General features: G+C 39.1%; 1 pseudogene; it reads left to right on the top strand.

Annotated features, from left to right (window-relative positions):
* The first annotated feature begins 1,812 nt into the window (after positions 1-1,812).
* Positions 1,813-7,556, top strand: part of LOC102859418 — a 47,465-nt pseudogene continuing 41,721 nt past the window's right edge.

Raw genomic sequence — 7,556 nt, 5'->3', positions numbered from 1 at the left:
TCCTCTGATATCTTGATACCACATTTCTTTGTCATGGAGTCCAGTTTCTTGAATAATTTGCTCAGCATACATATTGAATAAGTATGATGCACCCCTTTCTTAATTTTTTTAAAATGTATTGGATTGCATACAATAATTTGTAAACCATGAATTGTTTCCTTGCTGTTTACTCAACAGCCTCTTACGTATAGCTATAGGTTTCACATGAGCATAACTAAGTGTTCTGGGATTCCTATTCTTCTCAGTTTTATCCATAAACTTGTTATGATCCACACAGTCAAATGCCTTTGCATAGTCAATAAAATATAGACATACATTCTTCTGGTATCCTTTATTTTCAGCCAGGATCCCTTTAATATCAGCAATAATATCCTTGGTACCATGACCTCTTCTAAATCTTGCTTGAACTTCTGACAGTTCCCTATCTATGTACTCTTCTAGTTTTAGAAATGATCTTCAGCAGTATTTTGCTTGCATGTGATATTAAAGATATTGTTTGATAGTTTCCACATTCTGTTGGATAACCTTTCTTCGGAATGGAAACAAATATGGATCTCCTCCGATTTGTTGGCCAGATAGCTGTCCTCCAAATTTTCTGGCATAAACTGGTGAACGCATCCAGGACCGTATCTGTTAGTTGAAACATGGCAATCGGTATCCCACTGGTTCCTGGTGCCTTGTTTTTTTTACAGTGTCTTTAGTTTAGCTTCAACTTCCTTCTTCATTACCACTGGCTCCTGCTCCTATGATGTTGTTGTTGTTGTTATGTGCCGTCGAGTCACTTGCGACTCATAGCGACCCTACGTACAACAGCCCTAAACTCTGCTCTGTCCTGTGCCAGTTGCACTGTCACTGACACTCCCACCCCGATTACCCCAGTCACTGAATCTATGCACCTCATAGAGGGGCTTCCCCTCCTGTGCTGTCCATCCACCCTCCCAAGCATGATGTCCTTCTCCAAGGACCGGTCTCTCCTTACAACATGTCCAAAGTATGTTAGACAGAGCCTCAGAATTCTTGCCTCCAAGGAGCCACCCGGTTTAACCCTTTTCAGGATGACTCTATTTGTTTTCCTAGCAGTCCATGGTACCCTCAACACTCTTCTCCTGCACCACAGCTCAAAGGCATCAATTCTCCTTCTATCCTCCTTGGTCATTGTCCAACTCTCTGATGCATAACAAGGGATTGCAAAGACCATGGCCTGTATGAGGCGCACCATGGCCTGTATGAGACGCGCCTTGGTCTCCAGAGAGACACCATTGCTCTTTAGTACTTTGGAGAGGTCCCTAACAGCAGACTTTCCCATGGCAATGCGCCTTTTAATTTCCTGGCTACTGGTGCCAAGAATGTTGACTGTGGAGCCAAGCAAACTAAAGCTGTGAACAATCTCAATCTCTTCACCATCCATCCTCATGCTAACCAGTGGTGAGAATCTTTGTCTTCTTGACACTGAGCCTCAATCCATATTGGAGGCTGCAGTCCTTGACCCTATGATACTTTCTGAAATTGTTCAGTGTCATTTATTTTTGGTCCAGTGACTCTGTATTCTCTCCATCTTTTGATGCTTTCTTGGTCATTCAGCATTGAACTATGTTGTTGTTTTTGTTATGTGCTTTCTAGTCACTTGTGACCCTATGTACAACAGCCCTAAACCCTGTTCTATCCCTTGCCAATCTTATTGTCTCCAACTTGCCTATTCCCACTACCCTAGACTGAATCGATCCATCTCATGGAGGGTCTTCCTCTTCTGCACTGTCACTCCACCCTTCCAAGCATGATGTCCCTCTCCAAGGTCTGATCCTGCCACGCAACATGTTAGACGAAGTATGTCAGATGAAGCTTCAGAATCCTTGCCTCCAAGGAGCAGCCTGGCTTCACTCTCTCCAGGACAAACTTGTTTGTTCTCCTAGCAGTCCATGATATATTCAATACTCTTCTCCAGCACCAAAGTTCAAAGGCATCAATTCTCTATCATCCCTAGTCATCATCCAGCTCTCTGATGCATAGCAAGAAATTGCAAAGACTATGGCCTTGATCAGGTGCACCTTAGTCTCCAGACTGATATCGTTGCTCTTCAGTACTTTGGAGAGGTCTCTTACAGCAGACTTTCCCCATGCAGTTCGTCTTTAATTTCCTGGCTGCTGGTACCAAGGATGTTGACTGTAGAACCAAGCAAATAGAAGCCATTAACAATCTCAATCTCTTTATCATCCATCTGTTTATCATCTCTTTATCATGATGCTGCCAATAGGCTCAGTGGTGAGAATCTTTGCTTTCTTTATGTTGAGCTTCAATCCATATTGAAGGCTGCAGTCCTTGACCTTTCACAGCAAGCACTTCAGGTCCTCCTTAGTTTCAGCAAGCAGGGTTGTGTCATCTCCATAACACCAATTGTTGATGAGTCTACCTCCAATCTTGATGCCACACTTCTCCTCATAGAGCACAGCCTCCCAGATAAACTGTTCCGCATATAGATTGAACAGATATGGAGATAGGACACATCCTTGACGCACACTTTTCCCAATTTTGAACCATGCAGTGTTTTTCTTGCTCTGTTTTGACGACTGCCTATTGGCCCAAGTATAGGTTTTGCTTAAGTACAATCAGTTGTTCTGGGATTCCCATTCTTCTCAGAATCAGCCACAGTTTGTTGTGATCCACACAGTCAGATGCCTTTGCATAGTCAGTGAAACATAGATAGGCATTCTTCTGGTACTCTCTGCTTTCAGCCAAGATCCATCTGACATTAGTTATAATATCCTTAGGGCCACTGCCTCTTCTACATCCATCCTGCACTTCAGGCAGTTCTCTGTTGATGTGCTGTTTCAGTCATCTCGTTAATTATTGTGACCCAAGTTTCAAATTTGTTTTTCCGTTTTCTCAGTCTGAGAAATGCAGAGCAAATTCCTCCTTTCTCTCCAATTCTAGCTTTTTACATTTTCCTTGATAGTACGTATTCATCTTCTGCTGTCCTTTGAAATCAGGTCTTTTACCTCAGCTTCTTTTCCCTTTGTTTTGGCTTCCTGATGCTCTAGTGCAATTTTCAGATTATCTTCTGACATCCATTTTGGTACTCTTCGTGAATTATAATCCTTGATGTCATCTGTCCTTCAGTCATTGGTATTCAATGTGTCAAATCTATTCTTTTTTTAAAGATTTTACCTTTTTTTACAAAATGAAAATGCTTGTCCTTTAAAATTTGTTCTTCAGAATATAAAGTCACTTTTAAGAAAATGTGGCACAGTGTTTGATAAGGCAAAATTCACAAAGAGGATCATTTAATACAAGATCACATTCTATTACATGTCCTGAGGTGAGAATAGCAACAGAATTGATTCTTTTCGGAGCATTTACCAGTATAATAGGTAAATATGATGCAATATATGATAAAATGTAATGAAGTATAACTTTTGAATAGTGCCACTGATTTTCTTGTTTAATTTGTAATTATCTACGTACTTACAGACAGTGCTAATTAAAAATGATTTTGAATTCAGCAAATAAAATCAGATAATAAAAAAACAGTATAACCAAATCAAAAGTATCTTTTAAAAATTTTTTTGAGATTTTAATGGAAGTTTACCGAGAACTTCGATTTCCATTCATTCATTGTTGCACATTTTCTTCCCTAACCCCTCAGCTTGCTTTTCTTTTTAAAAAGATTCTTTCATTTTTGCACAATTTCCTTCCTCCCCTCCCCCCTCAGTGCACTTTGGTATGCACCGCTTGTTCTGGACTATTGTCATGCAAATAATACCTAATCATATATTTCTATTAAATAGTTCTTTCCTTCATCTGTTGCAATGAAGTGTTCATTACTTATCCCCTCATTTCTTAGTTTCCTCCCAATCCCCATATCTGTCTTGTATTATAACTGTAGCATTATGCAGTATTTGTCCTTTTGTGACTGAGACATTTCACTCAGCATAATGTCATCTAGAGTCATTAATTTTGTGTAGTATTTGGTGAGTTCCGTGTTTTTCAGTGCTGCATGGTATTCTAGTGTATGGTATTCCATTGCATGGTGTTCTACAGCTTCACTATTCATTTGTTTGTTGATGGACATTTGGGTTGTTTCCATCTCTTTGCAATAATAAAGTATGCAGTAATAAACATGGGTGTGCATATATCTGTTTGGGTGGCATTTCTGGTTTCTTTAGGATATATTTCCAGCAGTGCCATCGCTGGGTCAAATGGTATTTCTATTTGCAGCTTTTTGAGAAAGAGCCATACCGCCTTCCACAGTGGTTGCACCATTTTACACTCCCACCAACAGTGAATAAGGGTTCCAATTTCTCCACAACCTCACCAAAATTTGTTGTTTGCTGGTTTGTTGAACCTTGCTATTTTTACTAGGGTGAGATGCTATCTCCTATTTGTTTTGTAAAAGTATCTTTTCAATACCCTTTTTAATACATTGCAGTCTCAGACCTAAAAAGTAAAATACTGGTTGTTTTAAAATTTGTTCTATGCTTTTGTTTTTAATGAATACCAAGTGAGTTCAGAAATACAAAATTCCAATTTTAAGTGCACAGATCTCTATGATTTGCAGGTTCTTCATCATTCTCAATAATATGTTAATACCAACCATTTTAGTTAGTGAAAGGATTCTCTTGAAGTATCAGTGTACACTGAAAAATTAACCAATTTATTATTCTTTCCAGAAACTCAGTTTTTCCTCCTAACTGGAAAAGAATGAAAGTCTTACTCAATTAATAGTCAAAGAAAGAAAGAAAGAAACTAAGTTGCACTGAATGCAGTTTCTAATGCAGGACTTTCTGGTTTAACAGTATTTCAAATCCATTCTTAGATAAGTTGGAAATTCCAGCCAAATAGACTCAAGGTCATATTTTTTTCCAGACTTGTTTTTTGGGGGTTTTTGGCCTCAGTTTGAACTTGCACATGAATAATTGACTTTCTGATTCACATTTCGCTCATAGTCTATGCAGTGTATCAGATGAGGTTATAAAGTTATAATGTATAAATGTGCCCTTTGTGTTTTTTAGAAAATGTATTTGCAATGAATAAATTGTTACCCACGATGGACAGGTTTTAGTAAAGCTCCCAAATTATGAAAACCTAGGAAGAAGGATTGGCCATCCATTTCTTAAATAGCAGATCTTTGAAAACCCTATGAACAATAGAGGAATACAGATAGTTAATCCCCCTCTGTTTTATCCCCCAGAACTCTCTTTGAAATTTTTGGATGATGTCCTGCAAGCAGCTGTAATGTTTACTTATTTACTACTGATTGTTACTATTTTTTACAGTTCCTTTGGGTATATAGCTTTCCTATAGAAAGGTCATCATTTTTTCAGTGCCAGTATCCGCAGAAGTACTGTGTATACTGAGTGTAGGTGGGAAGATGGAAAAAGCCCCAGGGTAAAATGCCACAGACTCTACTGGTCTTAGCTAGGTTCAATAGTTGCTGAAATGCCATTCAAGAAGTCCTGGTTCCTCCTTAGATTTTTGGTGTATATTTTATAGTCAGTTAAAATTTGATAGCTTTTCATTTAAGTTTAATATAATCCTTTATTCATATTCTTGATAATTGCTGTTGATTTTCTTCACATCATCTTTTGAATCTCTCATGATTTATTTGATTGTTCCACTATTGTAGAACTTCAGATAATAATTTCTTTTGTCTGCCTTTTCTTATAATCTGTAGACTCAATGAGGCCTGGGACTATTCATTCCTCAATGCTGATACAATAATTTTTGCTGAATAGAGATTTTTTCCAATTTTAAAAATTATTTAAAAATACTTTGTGTTAATATCTTACTGCCAAAGCTTTAACCAGATTTCAGACTATTTTTGAAAAAGGATATTTCAAAAATGGAATAATTTAATCAATATTTTAATGCCTCTTGACATAGGTTGTCAGACTGATTTCTAGATGGGTGTTGCAAAAATGTCTTTACACTGAATTGTTTTGTGTTGTGTGTTTTTTTAAAAAAATAACCAATGAAGGTATACATTTTCCTCATGCTTTTTTGTTCCTTCTTTAAATTGCCCATTCCTTCCACTCACTATGGTGCTCCTTATAGACAAGAGTGGTGAAGCTTCGTCTCAGATATATTGGGCATCTTATTAGGAAGGGTCGGTCATTGGAAAAGGAAATCATGCTTGGAAAAGTGGAGGGTTGGCGAAAGAGAGGGAGACCTTCAATGAGATGGATAAAGTAACTCTAACAATGGAGTCAAGTATTATCAGACAGAATGAACATGGCACAAGATAGGGCAGAGTTGTAGATGACTTGACAGCACCTATTAAGAAATATTTTACTAATTTATATAAACTTTATATGTCAAAATTACTAGTCTTATCATTGCCTTGCTAATATTTTTTTCACTTTAATATTTAATTTTATTCCTGGTGAGTTTGATATCTGTAGAAACTGAGGATTATTCATAAGAAATTTCTCGCCCTCCCTCCCTAGCCTTCTCTGTGAGCTGATGCAGCAGCGCCTCTGACTCACTTTTTCTTATTTCCCTCCCTTTTCCCTACCTTTTTTTTCTTCCCTTTCCCCCTCCCCCTTTTTCACCATTTCCCTTAGGAGGCGCATCCCCTGGGCAGGGGCCTAGCCAGTCTCTCCCTCCCCCTCTCCCCAGCTGGGCCACGGTTAGAGGAGTGCGACCAGCCGGCTGTGACAGCAGCAGCCACAGGTTTGGGGTCATCATGGGACTAATTCGCTGACCGACCCACCACCTGCAGCCGTGTGTCCCTCTCAAGACCCTGTGCCTGCGTCCCCGTACTTAGTTCCCCCTCTTCTCCATCCTAAGTCCCCACGTACAGAGGAAAATGAGGTGGTAACTCACCACTGTGAGGCCTACAACTCTGCTGGAGAGGAGGAGGATGAAGAGGAAGAGAAGGTAGCTACATCAAATTGGATGACAGGCAGATCTAAAGTATATCATGAAGCTTCCAGGACCTTTAGAGAAATAGAGATTGTCTCTTCTGTTCGAAAAGACAATCTCTAGGGAAGCCCAGCTGTGGAAAGTGAATGTGCCCAAAATGCCTACAAATCAGAACGTTTCTCCAGCCCAGAGAGATGAAGTGATTCAGTGGTTGGCCAAACTCAAGAACCAATTAAACTTTTAACCAGAAACATTTGCTCTGGCTAGCAGTCTTTTGGATAGATTTTTAGTTACTGTAAAGGCCCAGCCAAAATATTTGAACTATATTGCAAATCAGCTGTTTCTTCTTAGCTGCCAAGACTGTTGAAGATTCCAGTATTGAAGGTGTTAGCAAGAGACACTTTCATCTGAAATTCTAAGAAAGAATTAAATGTGGATAAGATGAATTGGGATCTTCACACAGCCACACCATTGGAATTTCTTCACATTTCCCCTGTCATTGCAGTGTCAACTAAGGCTCATTTATTCTTCAACTTATAATCTGCGTTATGCAGATGACACAACCCTGCTTGCTGAAACTGAGGAGGACTGAAACGCTTGCTGCACAGGGTCAAAGACTGCAGCCTTCAGTATGGATTGAGGCTCAATGTCAAGAAGACAAAGATTCTCACCACTGGGCCAATTGGCAGCATCAGGAT

Source organism: Elephantulus edwardii, unplaced genomic scaffold, assembly GCF_000299155.1.
Source record: "Elephantulus edwardii isolate Elephantulus edwardi_28Jun2011 unplaced genomic scaffold, EleEdw1.0 scaffold00407, whole genome shotgun sequence".
NCBI classification, from domain to species: domain Eukaryota; kingdom Metazoa; phylum Chordata; class Mammalia; order Macroscelidea; family Macroscelididae; genus Elephantulus; species Elephantulus edwardii.
Note: the sequence above shows the minus strand (reverse complement) of the source record. Positions and strands in the feature narration are given on the sequence as shown.